The sequence below is a fragment of the Salmo salar genome, chromosome ssa18 (genome assembly GCF_905237065.1).
Source record: "Salmo salar chromosome ssa18, Ssal_v3.1, whole genome shotgun sequence".
Lineage (NCBI taxonomy): Eukaryota > Metazoa > Chordata > Actinopteri > Salmoniformes > Salmonidae > Salmo > Salmo salar.
In genome coordinates this window covers 62690476-62707616 of record NC_059459.1, presented here as the reverse complement: position 1 = coordinate 62707616, position 17141 = coordinate 62690476, and the positions used below count along the sequence as shown (strand labels likewise).

At 40.6% G+C, this 17141-nt stretch overlaps 1 long non-coding RNA gene across 1 annotated transcript; it reads left to right on the top strand.

Moving 5' to 3' along the window:
* Nucleotides 1-4903: 4903 nt before the first annotated feature.
* LOC123728647 (uncharacterized) lies at nucleotides 4904-7886 on the top strand. The gene is made up of 3 exons (XR_006760279.1): nucleotides 4904-5600; nucleotides 6907-7010; nucleotides 7284-7886. It is a non-coding gene; the product is annotated as an uncharacterized lncRNA (long non-coding RNA).
* The last annotated feature ends 9255 nt before the right edge of the window (nucleotides 7887-17141 follow it).

The following is a 17141-nucleotide window of genomic DNA, read 5'->3' as shown; positions in this document are numbered from 1 at the left end:
CCTGACAGGGTTTAGCCGATACATTGAGATAGGATACCTGGGAAATTGGAACAAATTACGAACAAATGGTGGTCCAAGCAACATTTTACAAAGAGAGCCTTTTGAGGATCCTTTTCAATAAAATTGGATGAAAAAGTGCATTTGGACTCTCAAATTCAGAAACAGAGCTATGGATGCAAGGACTGACCATCCCTGACATCAACATGGTAGTTTTAACCATGTTTAGAAGCTATACAATGTTTGGTTACAATTACATTGTTTACAAACAATGTAGGTAAAAAAACAAATATTTTGGGTTCTGATGGCGTAAGACACCATTATTGATATATACACTAGATGACTGATAAGAGCACCGTGTTGAGTCCATCATGCCTTCCATCTTGGCACTCCTCAACCATTGTAAAAAATATTTTGGAATCTATAGAAATCCATTTATTAATGTCTACATTGGTTTCTGCCACATTTATTATATTACAGACACCTTAATGCATACTTTTTAATTATATTATGTGAGCTAAACAAAATGAAAAAAATATATAAAAACATTTTTTTCCTTAAAGTATAACTTTTGGAGATGACTGATCTTACTGTCCCGACTACAATTACAAAATATTTAAATGCATGCAATTTTGTCCTTGAAACTTTTGATTGAAATACTGTAGAATTCCATTCATTCCAATGGAGGACTGCTCCTACTGGGGAGTGCCAATATGGCTGACTGGCGGCTTCAAAGCCTGTCAATGGCCAATACATAGCATCCGTGTTCCAGGGTTTATATACATCATTGGTAAAACAGTTGAACTAAGCTCATGAGGCATGTATAACTTACACTTCTTAACAATCAATGGCTATATATAATTAATTAGTGGCGGTGGCTAGGTAAATAAAATACATCCGTAGATTGCAGTCTCTCCTGGTTCATATACTGTAGATTGCTTATTAGGCAAGTAACCACATACATAATGGTGTAATTTGGGTGAGCTATCCCTTTACCATGATCTATTACTAAACTCCAACAATGCTTGACAAAGATAGAACACTGTGTTACATAAGGGACCTAACTTAGCGACGCAAGCTTCTCCATTATCAGGGTCCATCATGTGTTTGTGTTTCAGATTGCTAATGGACCTACTGCATTATTGACTGACGTGTCTCTGCCATGGATGTAAAAAAAATTAAACTCTAGTCCATTGATTGAGTGAGAGGAATAGGCTTGGTTTTAACAAGCTATGCATCTTTTGAACCATTTCATAAAAATGCACTCAGATTCAGAGTAGGTCCTACAATGTGTATCGTCATCAAGTATGATATATCTTCTGAGGAGGATGTCACGCAAGGAGTCAAGGAGGTTTCTTCAAGCGTTAATCTAAATGTCTATCTATATCTGTTCAGGTATAGCTTGGGGAGGCTTTTCACTTACATAAAGAAGTGTTAACCGAGCCTAACTGCATAAGCACATAGGTTTTTTAGGGTTAGTAACTTCAAGTATTAAAACTACATATAACCATTGACGTTCCATGTTATTGTCAGTCATCACAAGGGCATTTATCAACGGCAGTCAAAACAGCCATTGTCTTTCATTTCGTAATGATGTTCAATTACAGTACCAGTCAAAAGTTTGGACACACCTACTCATTCAAGGGTTTTCTTTACTTTTACTATTTTCTACATTGTAGAATGATAGTGAAGACATCAAAACTATGAAATAACACATGGAATTATGTAGTAACCAAAAAAGTGTTAAACATCAAAATATATTTTATATTTGAGTTTCTTCAAAGTAGCCACCTTTTGCCTTGATGACAGCTTTGCACACTCTTGGCACTCTCTCAACCAGCTTCACCTGGAATGTTTTTACAACAGTCTTGAAGGAGTTCCCAAATGAAACCTATGGTGTAGCATGTAGTAATTGCGTCATCATAACAGTAGCTTGATCCAAGAGTCCTAAAAATCTGTCTCTCTAATGTTGCTTCCCAGACAAAACCCCTCATTAGCTTTTTTACAGCGTTTCCAGCATGCTATTATTGTCTTATCAGCTGAGCAGTGTTCCAGTGATGTTATAAGAAGTTAGAGAGAAAATTGGTGAGGTGTCACACTGGAATTCCACGACATTCTTGAAAGGTTGGGCACTCATAAATGACCTATAAAACGTAAAAACAACCCACAACAGACTGGTTCCCACACTCCAAAGGAGCAGCTATACCTGTTATTGAAATATATACGTATGTCTCTCTAAATTCAAAGGTGTTGCACATGTTCAATTCACTCTGGCTTTACGTTATATGCCAATGAGATTTAAGAAATATGATAACACAGATGTAATGGAGGTCACAGAAATGAATGCCATTGTCATAAATTGTGTCAAACCACAAGGGACTTTTTTTGCTAACAATAATCTACTATATCCTAATGCTGTACTGTATATTGGCATACGATGACCTACCAGCGTTTCATAGTAGCTGTGCGTGTGCAGTGCTTTAAATTCAGTTTTCCCCATTTGACTTACGAGCATATCCTGGAGGGGTAGCAGTAGCGTTATGTCCCAAATGGCACCCTTTCCATTCTTAGAACTACTTAGGTAATATAAGTGCACTATGTAGAGAATAGGTTATCATTTGGGACGCACACTAGTAAGAGCTGCCATATGCCTTTAAAACAGAGGTGACGTGCAATATAACCTCCTCAACGGGGCATTAAAATGTGTTTACACTCCCATTGCCAGATGAGCGTTACCTCCCTATCAAATTCCGTTAAATATGTAGCCCCATAAACCTTGGCTGCTCTTTGGCTTTGTTGACTCACTGGTATTGACAGTGCTTTGTTTGTTGTATTATTGTGCAGAGGGTTGTGGGTTTACATCCAAGATGAAACAGAATATGTACTGTTTTACTTTGCCTCTTGTAAAATCCGCGTTGCGGAGAACGTGGGCAGACGGAATCACGGAATCCAGCCATTAAAATAGAATTCAACATTATACATTTTTTATAGAACTTAGTAGGAAATCAAGTAAATGTACTGCTCTTATTAGAAAAATGCATTAATTTCCTTAAGATTATCATAACCTGTTAAGAAAATGCATCAGTGATTTGCATTTTCCTTCAACTTTCTGGAGAGGCAACAGCACAGGAATGCCTCTGTCTGTGTGTGCACGTTTGTCTACCACTTTGTGTTGCCATTACAGATGATGCTAATGTAATGAAAGATGGAAGATGGAAAGACTTTCCCAACAACCTTCTCACTTAAATGTTAAATACAAGTAGGGTATGCCTACCTGGCAGAATGATATCATGATTATTTCCATAAATCCAGTGGTCATTTGTTTTGCAAACTCTGCAAGCACCTGAGCGCCACAGAAACATCGCCAAAAAACGATCTCTGGCCTACACACTATCACAGCTTATTGTGAAATAGACACAAATTACTTATTCGAAATCCATGACACGATTTTCTTCACAATGCATTTTGTGTGCTTGCTTTGGCCATCTCTCCATCACAGAAGCACTGAGGGACGCTGAAACAGCTGCACTCTGGAGCTGCCCTGCTCAAAGAAAATGTACCAAAACAATAATACCATGGAGGAGTCGAATATGTTGCTTTATTAAAACCAATTATTTTTTTTTTTTACATTTGTTTACAGTGGTGGTGCTGTGCCCCACTTGCCCTGAATGACACATTGGCAGAGGTTAAGGTTAGGGTAAGGCTATGGTTAGCTAACATGCTAAGTACAGTAGTTGCAAAGTAGCTAAAAAGTAGTTAGTAGATGCAAATTAGTTAAAATTGTCCAGGATGAGATTTGAACACACAACCTTCAAGTTGGTAGACATTCATATTTGCCCACCCATCCTCCCTGACCAACCTCCTGCCTATCGTTTCTGTCTTAGGTACCTACTGCCTATATCTGTGATTGAAATGCACTATGTACGAAATCATGTACAAGCACACAAAAAGTGTAAACGTTTTTGTGCGCCTGTCACAAATTTCCAAGAAGCAATTCATGTCTATTTCACACCAATCTGTGATAATGGGTTGCTCTGGCTGTTGCACAGTTGAATTAAAGGGTAACTATACCCAAATATTGAAATTTAATAGATTTTTCCCAGACCTCAAAAGTGGTCTCCTGATGTGGTTTAATCATTGTTGTGGACTCAGAACATTTAATTGTATTATTTTTCTATTAAAAAACTGTGATTTTGAAAGAAAAACAAACAGAAGATTTTTTGGTTGAAAAAAACTAAACATGGAGAAACAAAACGGAGAAAATGGCATTTGGGAAAAAACGACATGGTATCATGTAAAAAATATAACAGATTTTATATGGCCCAAGCCACTGCACCAATCTATTATGTACTTAGCCAAATACAGAATTAAACATTGAAGGTATAGGTTACATACTGCTGCTGATGAAGAACAGCATACTCTGTTGATCTCTTCTAGGAAGTGGATTTCATGGTGGCCATTTTGTGACACAAATGCTGTCTTTCGCCTTTTCATCGTGGAGAGAGGAATGTCGCCCGGTGTCGTTGCATGTCTCCAGGCGATAATTACAGCAGAAATATGTTCAAGCCGTGGATCCCTTAGTCTGTTTTAGATCATGCCATGGTGCTGGAGGCTAAAGGGTTTGAACAAGCATGTGAGACACGCCACAAACCTCGCAATTGGCCCGCCGAAAATGTCCAGTTTGGTTCGTCAAAAACATGGATATAATTAATGGCACATTAAAGCACATTACATAGACAAAACTCAGACAAACGTCTGTCTAAAGTACAGATCATTACTCGTTGAGGCAAAGGTCTTCAGATTTTGAAGTGTGGTCAGTTCAGTACTTTCAAAATATTGCACTTATGCCACTATTGGGCCAACCCGGACTGTACTGTGCTGGTTCTAGTACAGCTTGTCTTGGCTTGGCTCGGTTTGACCCTATAGTTTGATTTTGAACCAGAAAATGAAAGATAGCTCAGGGAGTATATCAAAACCTTTCTTGCCATTTGGTACCTACTGAACAAGACACTGGTTTGCAATGCCCCAACTGTGGTAATCGTTTTCGATAGGTCTTTCTTGGCTGCATAAAGCATCCGACACTGCTGAGGGAGCGTCTTCATTCACTGAAATGTTCTTAATTTTTCCATCAAACATGTATGAACCTGTTCACTGGAACAACAGCTTTGACATGTGCTCATACCTCATGTTAAACTACTGTCCTACAGGCAATTATCAAAGAAAGAATGATAGATGATAATTCACAACCATACAATATATTACATATATCTATTTTATAGCCAGATTAGATTCCGTAAAAGATCTGACAGGTCTACATGGGTTTCTGAGCTCTCACTGAAACACCATTATTACCCAAGCGTCCCTGTTGTGAAATCTGTAGAGTCAGCACATTGTGTGTTGACATGCATAGACAGTGAACTGTTGACAGACATCCCCGCACGGCTATGCTAACACACAGTATCGATACGATATGCTTTCTCATGATCTTAGCTCTACCCACATTTGTCTCCATATGTCTACTCCAAGGTTTTTGTTTTGAAATTTGAGAGCATTGAAAACCAAGTGCCCAGACCCACTCCACAGAAAGGCTGTATAAAGATGAGGTATTTTTTGGTGCACTTCACAGAACATCACTGCATGCCACACTTGCCTGGGTCAAAATCTGTATGTACAAAATAATCACCCATGTGGTCCATGGTTAATGGTGATGTGATTCAATTAATTAATAATCCTCCCATGTGTTTTCTGTGAATGGAAGTGCGTCCGCTCACTCTGCTGCGCAGAAGTACTGCCGCGCAGAAGGAATTCCATGCTGCGCAGAGACGCATGACGGGGCATGTTCACTAGCAAGCGGTAAATTGCCGCGTGCCGCTTAGGCCGCCCATTGTGACTCGCTTGTGGGCGTGCTGGTAGATATGGCAGCATGTTCGATTGTGCATCAAGAATTCAGCATAGCAAGTTTGTATGAAGGTCTGGTTATTAAATTGGTAAATAGTTCAATAGTAATATGCTCTAAAACGCTCTGGTGACAAACTTTGCTGCCGTGTTTCCAATTGTCCACATGGCTGGGATAACCTATTCAAGTCAGTAAATACATTTGGAAAATGTACAAAATAAATAAAAAAAGAGGTATTATTAGCTAGCGAGCTACAGTGCAGTCAAACTCAAATGAGCTTCTAAATGAGCTAGCTAGTTGGCTGACTTTACATAATGTCTAGATAGCTAGCTAAGTGAATTAAATATCACCAGATACCTAACTTCATATTAGCTAGCTATCTTGATGTATTCATCACTGTAAAAAACAAACTCCAAATGCATTTGTAGGTAGCTAGCTAACAACCATGGAGGAGAGTGAAAGGAGAGCAACCCCAACTGTCAAAGTGAGAGAGTAGGTTTCTCACGACACAAGGCGAGACCCAGATGCAGATGGTTCGAGCTTTGGTATTTATTATAATCCAAGGGATAGACAAAAGGCAGGTCGGGGACAGGCAAGCGTTCATAACCAGGGTAGAGTCCAAAACGGTACAGGGCGGCAGGCAGGCTTGAGGTCAGGGGCAGGCAGAGTGGTCAGGCAAGGGTCAAAACCAGGAGGACAAGAAAAAGAGAGACTGGGAAAACCAGGAGCTGAGAGAAAACCGCTGGTTGACTTCGCAAACAAGACGAACTGGCACAGACAGACAGAAAACACAGGTATAAATACCCAGGGGATAAGTGGGGAAGATGGGCGACACCTGGAGAGGGGTGGAGACAAGCACAAGGACAGGTGAAACAGATCAGGGTGTGACAAGTCTATTCTGGATAGGTCAGGTACTTGTGTAGTTCCAGTCCCTAGAAGTGAGGACGAAGATAATAGTAACATAATATTCAGTGGAGTGTAATTTGAGTATAATAAGGTCTGTTTCTTGTAAGGTTTTCTGTCCTCAGATAAAGAGAGCTGTGAAAGAATGTCTACAGATGACGAGGTCCCAATGAAGAGCAGTGGTTCTCAGTCCTGTTCCTGGGGACTCAAAGGGGTGCATATTTTTGTTTTTGCCTTATCACTGTACAGCTGACACAAATTATCAACTCATCATCAAGCTTCAAGTGGTATTTATGTATTCATTTGTGACGCTATCCTTGATATGATCCTGTTATTGTCACATGCTACACATGCACATGTGTGTGCACATGCAACTATCAATCCAATGTTATCCTGATTTGTTATAAGGGATATTATACTTTAGTAATCCACAATTACCTGGTGATGTAAAAGTCTAATAATGACATTGTCTTCCATATTCCTACAGATACCTTGTAACTGGAGATTCTTTCAAAACGATTGCCTACAGTTACAGGGTGACCAGGGCCATCTGGGAGTGCCTCCTGGAGGAATTCAGGCGTGTGAAGGCTACCTGTGTCCTGCATAACTTCATGAGGATGGACACAAGGACCAGGAGGGGATCTGCAGCTTGCCTCCGTGTGCCAGAGGAGAAGTCTGGTGCTCTGCAGGATGTTTCAAGGATGGGGTCCAACAATGCAGCAAGAGAGGCAATCCTTGTGCAGGAGATCTTCACCTCCTACTTCTTCGAAGAAAATATTATGAGATTCACGCCATTGGTTTTGTTGGTAGTCCTACATTATGCTCAAATAGCCACAATAGTCTTTTGGCTACTGTCTAAAACTGTAAGGGTACAACGTCAGCGTTCAATGTAAACGCGTGCCGGAAGTTGCACAAAATTATCATAATGTTCAAGTTTCTACTCACAAGACCTAAAATTTGCTCAGTGCCCCACAAAAATTAGAGGGAACATTGCTCCATTTAGGTGAAACAGCCTGATACAATATGAGAACATGTCCCTCTAACATTTTTGACATGCGTTTTTCTGGATTTTTGTTGTTGTTATTTTGTCTCTCACTGTTCAAATAAACCTACCATTAAAATTATAGACTGATCATTTCTTTGTCAGTGGGCAAACGTACAAAATCAGCAGGGTATCAAATACTTTTTTCCCTCACTGTAAGTATTCAGACCCTTTGCTATGAGACTCAAAATTGAGCTCAAGTGCATCCTGTTTGCATTGATCATCATTGAGATATTACTCTAACTTGATTGGAGTCTTCCTTTGGTAAATTCAATTGATTGGACATGATTTGGAAAGGTACACACCTATATATATATAAGGTCCCACAGTTGACAGTGCATGTCAGAGTAAAAACCAAGCCATGAGGTCGAAGGAATTGTCTGTAGAGCTTCAAGACAGCATTGTGTCGATGCACAGATCTGGGGAATGGTACCAAAACATTTCTGCAGCAATGAAGGTCCCCAAGAACAAAATGGCCTTCATTATTCGTAAATGGAAGAAGTTTGGACCCACCAAGACACTTCCTAGCTCTGGTCGGCTGGCCAAACTGAGCAGTTGGGGGGAGAAGGACCTTGGTCATGGAGGTGACAAAGAACCCAATGGTCACTCTGACAGAGCTCTAGATTTCCTCTGTGGAGATGGGAGAACCTTCCAGTAGGACAACCATCTCTGCAGCACTCAAATAATCAGGCATTTATGGTAGAGTGGCCAGACGGAAGCCACTCCTCAGTAAAAGGCACATGACAGCCCTCTTAGAGTTTGGCAAAAGGCACCTAAAGACTCTCAGACTATAAGAAACAATATTCTCTGGTCTGATGAAACCAAGATTGAACTCTTTGGCTTGAATGCCAAGCGTCACATCTGGAGTAAACCCGGCACCATCCCTACGGTGAAGCATGGTGGTGGCAGCATCATGCTGTGGGGATGTTTTTCAGTGGCAGGGACTGGGAGAGTAGTCAGGTATGAGGCAAAGATGAACGGAGCAAAGTATAGAGAGATCCTTGATGAAAACCTGCTCCAGAGCGCTCAGAACCACAGACTGGGGTGAAGGTTCACCTTCCAACAGGACAACGACCCTAAGCACACAGCCAAGACAACGCAGGAGTGGCTTCTTGACAAGTCTCTGAATGTCCTTGAGTGGCGCAGCTAGAGCTCAGACTTGAACCCAATCGAACATCTCTGGAGATACCTGAAAATAGCTGTGCCGCAACACTCCCCATCCAAGCTGACAGAGCTTGAGAGGATCTGCAGAGAAGAATGGGAGAAACTCCACAGATACAGGTGTGCCAAGCTTGTAGCATCATACCCAAGAAGACTTGATGCTGTAATCGCTGACAAAGGTGCTTCAACAAAGAACTGAGTAAAGGGTCTGAATACTTATGTAGATGTAATATTTAAGTTTTTTATTTTCAATAAATTAGCAAGAAATTCTAAAAAACAGTTTTTGCTTTGAAAAGCTTTGGGTATTGTATGTAGATTGATAAAAAAAATATATATATATTTATATATCATGCATTTTAGAATAAGGCTGTCACGTAAAAAATGGGGGTCTGGATACTTTCTGAAGGCACTGTATCTGCCCTGCTCTGTACATTAGACATTAGTCCTTAGTAGCAAATATCCATGAGAAAAATGTTGATGTTAAAAATATAACTGTGTATTCCACTAAAATGCTAAATGCTTAAATTTGAATAAGTAAATGCTAACACAGTAAATGCTAACATTTTAGCCAGAATGCTACCGACAATAGCCCTTTTCTGACCACAAACAGGGTCCCTCAGCCAACCAGTTAGTTATGGGAATCTATCCTCCTACTGTTTTCACTGGTGGGCTTTAAAGGAATTCCTGCCACGTGACTACACTAGCCAAGATTCAGAGATTCCCATGCATTTTTTTCCTTCAGTCATCACCAGCAAATGGCTACTGTCAGCTACTAATCTGTGCTTATGCCAGAATTACTTTTATTTGTACAAACATTTACTCTGCTCAGACAGGATGACTTCCGGTACCATTTGAAAAACCTCCATATCCACAGAGAATGAGCAGCATTCTTCATTCTTTGGTCAGGCAATAGAATGCTTTCCTTTTTCAGAGTAACACTAAGGGAATATCTTAGCGTGATTTCTGACATCCCATTCTGGCTATTCTTTTGGGATAATCTCTGAAGACACTAACAAGAGATGTTTCAAAGAGATCATTTAAATGAGGAAATACAGTGAAAGCTATGAGAGAGCTACTTTCAAATGCTTTTCACCAGCATTAAATGAAAGTCTACAAGGTTAAATTGGGACAACGTTCCATTGATTTCAACGCCAGTGTATACTTAACAGACTTTGACTCTGAGGACAGGAGAGAAATTCTCAAACGATAGACCTACACATGAATGTACACATTCACACATCAATGACCATCGTCATATCTGACAACTCATTTGTCTTTATCAGTCTTCGCAGGTGCACAATATGTCTCTCTATCCAATGACAATAGTAAATGAGGACTGTGGCAAGGGTTAGACATCAATCTCAATGAACAGACAAGCTCCCCTGTCAGTGAGTGGCCCACCAGTGGGATGCATAATGATTAGCCTGACTAGAGATAATCATTAACAGTCACTGCTGATTGCATGACTGCAATTACCTCACCTGTTGGTCGCTGCAATGCACAGCCAGCTAGGTCAGCATGTATTTAATAGCAATGGCAGTGTCCCGAATGGCACTCCATTCCCTATATAGTGCACTTTGTAGGGAATAGGGTGCCATTCGGGAAGCAGACATTGTCTATCTGGCGTGCATTTCAGATGATGTCATTGTAAATTGGCATAGAGCTTGGTCAGTGTCCTCAGGTAATAAGAAATCAAACACATTTACAATGTGTTGTATAAAATGTTAAAGTTGCAATTATCCAATCCGGCCTTGTGGTAAGGACCAATGACAAATAGTCAAGGCCGTGTAGGGATGTAGGTTGAAGTGCAGCTACTTTATGTGTCTGGTAAAGTAATCAGGCATAGGGGAGGTTCAATGGCTTTAACTGCAAGTGATTCAAATGACTCCTGGCTCTTTAGCCTCAGTTCACCGTTATTTATAAATGTAGAAATTCATTAAAGTGGAACTGAGTAACAATGATAGCTAAGCAAGAGCAACTAAGAGCAACTTCAATTCCCTAATGCATTGCTCCCGAAAAGCATGTATTTGTTAAGTAAAAACCAGATCATAGAAACCCACGACAGCAGATTGAACAAACGGCGCTGTACTTCCTCTTTGAACAGAAGAGGCCCTCTGAGTCCTATTGGTAACAGGCTGCTAAGAGGATTTTATCTTCAGCACAAAGAGCTTTCTGTTAGGCCGTGGGGATCCTGGGATCCCTGGAGTCAACTGGGACAGGTGGCTATCCCCACGGGGAGTGTATGTGGGGGCTGGGAGGGTGGTTGATGGGCGGCTGTTAGCGTAATCAGATACCAGCCTGAGACATAAGCACTGGTGGTGTCGGCTGTTGTGTGGTGTGTTTCTTGAACGGTTTCTAAATGTTGAACAACATATTTACCATGGTTGGGTCAAAGGTGTTCTGTTCACGAACGCCCACTCAACCAGAGAGGAAGTGGGTATATTAGCAGTAATAAACATTGGGACAGTTCAAAATGGCCGCTAAGAGAAAGTGGTTACAAGGTTAAAGAAGGGTTAAAGAAGTCAAATGTTTTTTCCATGCTTAATTGCTTCCCTCAACAGTAGGCAATGACTTATGGCCACTTAATAGGGGGAGAATTAAAGTAGTTATCAGCTTAGTTATCTATCAGGCTCGAGTATCACGGTGCATATGTAAAACTCATTTGGAATATGGTTCTTCTTGGAAAAACAGAAGCCAAGTAAAATGAGAGTCTACAACTCAAAGTCTCAGTGTTCTTTTGAGATCTGACCCTACTGGGCTCCCACACCACAGAGGTCGTAGAGGGGTCGTTGGTAGGTATTTGAACCTGCAGACATTACGGTGCTTCTGAGGTGGATACTCCAAATCCCCTTCAAGTGGAAACAATCTATTGTATTCTTTCTTTTTGAAGCGTCCCATTTAGACCGTGCCAAAGAACCATTGCCAGTATCAGGGCCTAAGCTGTAAGGACATTAGAGGTTCCTTACCTCTTGAACCAAAGCACTCGAGAAGAAATAGCAAAGGTCCTGTTACACAGAGAGAGTCTTAATGGTTGAGTGAGGATCAGACCTGGGTTGAAATACTACTTGAAATAATTTCAAATACTTTATCTGTGCTTTATTGAACTTGCCTGGCTTAATGGACCAATAGAATAGTCCCAAAACAGTAAACCCTGCCCATCTGGCACTCTAAGCAGGCTAGAGCAAACATTCAAATAGCATTTGAACCCAGTTCTGGTGAGGATTGGATGGCAGGGTAGCTTTTTTTATATACTACATCTGTCAGAAATGTCTAGCGATAGAAGGGGATTTTGTTGCAATCTAGCCTCAAATTTGATGAGTGAATTCCTATTTTTGGCACCCTAAGCCACACCAGGGGCAGCGGTATGGACAATCAGGCCTTTGTCTGTATCGCGGCGTCACATCATCAGACAGTAACAACTGGAGGTCTGTGAAAGAGGAAGACATATACTAATCCGATGGAGTTAGTTACACGATCATACCAAAACCCCTCAGCCAGTAGTGCTAAGAGGATTTAAAACTTAAAGACACTTATATTGCCTCCTATGCCTAAAACAAACCAGCTCCCATCTGATCTGATTGGGAACAACTGTAGTGATGTAATGATTGCAAACACAGAAAAATGTACAATCCACGATTTACACTACATCACCAAACAGATCGGAATATGTGTAAAATGTTCATACTGTACATACAACTAAGGTGAAATGATATCAGAGGTATCAGCCATCGGTTGGAAGAAAATCCTGAAACACATCCTGTGAACGAGATCAGAGGGAGGGATCTTGTTGGGAAAGACAGTGAGGGGAGGCGTAGTTTTTGCATCTTCCCAAGGGGATCATATCCCGCCAAGCGCTGTCAAAACGTTCCCAGGCAGGAAGATGCTTTTATGAGGTAGTGCAGACAGACAGCTTGAAACAGAGGATGATGGGCGCCCCATAATGACCTACCTGGAAATCATTCAAATACATTTAGCGCTTGGTATAGCCTGCCTACAGTGCCAGATTGGTGGGCTTTGCACTTTTCCAACAATTCTATTGGTTCCATTGTGCAAGGCAAGCTCAATCAAGCCCAGCACAAGTACACTGAAGAAAAATGTAAATGCAACATGTAAAGTGTTGGTCCCATGTTTTATAAGCTGAAATAAAAGATCCCCGAAATGTTCCATATGCACAAAAAAAGCTTATTTCTCTAAAATGTTGTGCACACATTTGTTTACATCCTTGTTAGTGAGCATTTCTCCTTTGCCAAGACAATACATCCACCTGACAGGTGTAGCAAATCAAGAAGCAGATTAAACAGCATGATTATTACACAGGTGCCCCTTGTGCTGGGGATAATAAAAGGCCACTCTAAAATTCACACAACACAATGCCACAGATATCTCAAGTTTTGAGGGAGAAATTGGCAGAACGTCCAAGCGGCCTCACAACCGCAGACCACTTGTATGGCGTCGTATGGATGAGGGGTTTGCTGATGTCAGCATTGTGAACAGAGTGCCCCATGGTGGCGGTGGGGTTACGGTATGGGCAGGCATAAGCTACGGTAAACGAACACAATTGCATTTTATCGATAGCAATTTGAATGCACAGAAATACCATGAATGAAGAGATCCTGAGGCCTAATGTGAGGCCCATTTTTTTTAAGTTATCTTTGACCAACAGATGCATATCTGTATTCCCAGTCATGTGAAATCCATAGATTAGGGCCTAATGAATTTATTTCAATTGACTGATTTCCTCATATGAACTGTAACTCAGTAAAATCTTTGAAATTGTTGCGTTTATATTTTTGTTCAGTATATTTAAATCGATTTCAAATAGTATTTGAACCCATTTCTAACTGACAATAAGGAAACTTTATCTCTTAGCCCAAAAGAGTGACAGAACTAAATTGAGGTTGTGCAGTCTTAAAAAACTGCACATTGTTCTTTCCACAATGCAGAGACAGGAGCCACAAAATGACAATACAATATATAGTTTAATGAGAAGCATTACTGTAATGAAAATTCCAGATTCTCTGCATAATCAAATAACATTCAGCTCAGACACCCATACATACCCCACAAGACATGCCACCAGGGGTCTCTTCACAGTCCTCAAGTCCAAAACTAATTCATGGCAACACAGAGCCATGATAACATGGAACTCCCATCTCCAATTACTTAAGCAAACAGAAAAATGACCTTAAAAAAAAGATTAAACAACATCTCATGGAACGGCAGGGACAGTGAGGAGACACACAAAGAAACACACATACACACAGACACACATCATTTTTGTTTGTTTTATTATTATCATTATATTTTTGTTGTTGTATTGTTTGTGTATTGTTGTATTTTAAATTTGTGTGACTGTCCTTGTCTATCAGTGTATGAGCGTTTTGTTACTTGTCATGTTTTGTGTTTTTTGTGGACCCCAGGAAGAATAGTTGCTGCCTCTGAAAAAGCTAATAGGTATACGCATAAACAAATATGGCGTTCTGGAGGAATTCTCTGATGGAATGAAATAAATGAAAAAATACACAAATAGAATGAAGTTATGTTGAATTAGAAACACATAACATTTCATATTTGTATGTGTATTGCATTTTGCCACACGGGAACACAGGAACATTCTAGAGTTAAATATAATTTATTTACCATATCAGTCCAGAGTCCAGTGTGCAAGCCCCTTGTGATTCAGAGGGGTGGTCATCTTCTACAGATGTAGCATCTTAATTTGAGCCAGTTTGCTAAAGCAGGAAAACATTCCTGCAGCAACAGGCAATGTGAATAATTATGTGGATTATGGTTAATGGACATTTGTTGTAGGGGTTAATACATTTTTCGTTTGTGCAAATCAAGTCTTACATTATAAAGTGGAAATGACAAACTTTAGTAGCCTTTTTAAACCTCAAATACACACAAGTTTGCATTTACAAGAACATTTTCATCAACAAAAGATTGATCCAATAAAGATCCTACATCTGTATAGTGCAGGAGAGATGACTCAATAGAGTTCACCCTGCAACCTGTCGAAAGCCTGATCAAATTCACTTGACCAGTGTAAGCTTGTCTGTTTTTGTGGTGTCTGGCCTAATTTCACCTTAGGTTCAAAGGTCAATGTCTGTGGTGTTGGGTGGAATCCCCAGCTCTTTACACTAATGAAGTTACACCTTTCTGCATTTGTTATACTGGGCATGAGAACATTTCCAAGATGGTGGAAATAATTGGCAGAAATTAGATGTGAAGTAGGTGTAAACCATCTTCAATTTCTTCAAAGTAAACAAAAATCCCCCCCTCCCTTCTCTGCAATCTATTCCTACTCATGACACATAAGTTAGTTTTCAAAGAACAGACAGCAAAGTCAATAGCTTTGAAGGGGCTAAAAGCCTTGAAACAGAGTCTTTGATTCCGAATATAGCCATGTAAAGGTTTCCGGTCCTGATTTTGATTTTTTTTAAAGATCAAATGCAACCGGGAGTTTGTTTTGTTCTCTATATTTTTGACAGTTGAAGCTTCCTGGCTGATGTCCCACTATGTTTAATCTACACAGTTCAGTTGATTGATCCTCTGGCTGTGTACCAAATGGCAGTTTTTTCCCTTTAGAGTACAGTTCTTTTGACCAGGGCCCATAGGCCTGTGGTCGAAAGTAGTGCACTTTATAGGGAATAGACTTCCATTTGGAACAGAGCCTCAGTACAGCGTGGTAGAGGAGAGAGTGCATCTATCCCAGACAGAGATCAAACAGGACAGACACAGAGGGTGTTGGGAGGTGACCCGACCAACATCAAGGTGAAAGAGGTAGGAGAGAGGGGAGGGAGGGAGGGATAAAGGGGTGGGGGTGAGAGAGGCAGAGCAATAGGGAGAGGGTGAGGTGAGGGATTAAAAGAGGAGGGAGGGAGAGAGGGGTGATGAAGGAGGGGTTAGGGAAAGAGGAAGAGGGGAGATAAGAGGATGATAGAGGGAGGAATAAAACTATATGATTGAGATAAGGGAATGAGAGAGGGAGAGAGAGGATGAGATTCTCTGAAAAAAAGAGAGAAAATGGGAGCCAGAAATAGAGTGGGGGGAATAAAACTACACAAGAGTGAAAGACAGGGGGAAGGCCATGTTATCATTGATCTTCTTTATCTTGACAGAGATGTATCACAACATATTCCATACTGACACAAATCTTCAATCAGGCGGAAATTACATCTTTGTCTGATATTTCTGACAGTCAGTCCACTTCAGTGCACTTTGGGGATGGGGACATATATATTCTAATCAAATGGAACACTATGATGAGTACTTTAGATGACCAGGGGCGCAACTTTGGTTTTAGAAGTGGGGGGACATAATGATAAACTCAGCAAAAAAATAAATGTCCTTTCACTGTCAACTGCGTTTATTTTCAGCAAACTTAACATGTGTAAATATTTGTATGAACATAACAAGATTCAACAACTGAGACAAACTGAACAAGTTCCACAGACATGTGCCTAACAGAAATTGAATAATGTGTCCCTGAACAAAGGGGGGGTCCAAATCAAAAGTAACAGTCTGTATCTGGTGTGGCCACCAGCTGAATTAAGTACCGCAGTGCATTTCCTCCTCATGGACTGCACCAGATTTGCCAGTTCTTGCTGTGAGATGTTACCCCACTCTTCCACCAAGGCACCTGCAAGTTCCCAGACATTTCTGGGGGGAATGGCCCGAGCCCTCACCCTCCGATCCAACAGGTCCCAGACGTGCTCAATGGGATTGAGATCCGGGTTCCTCGCTGGCCATGGCAGAACACTGACATTCCTGTCTTCAGGAAATCACGCACAGAACGAGCAGTATGGCTGGTGGCATTGTCATGCTGGAGGGAATGCCAAGAGTGTGCAAAGCTGTCATCAAGGCAAAGGGTGGCTACTTTGAAGAATCTCAAATATTAAATATATTTTGATTTGTTTAACACTTTTATGGTTATTACATGATTCCATATGTGTTATTTCATAGTTTTGATGTCTTCACTATTATTCTACAATGTAGAAAATAGTCAAAATAAAGAAAAACCCTTGAATGAGTAGGTGTGTCCAAATGTTTGACTGGTACTGTATATTTTTTTATCAAGTTGGGAAAACACTCCAAACAGCCTACCCGACCTCTCTGATGCGTCCGCATGGTCCTAAAGCA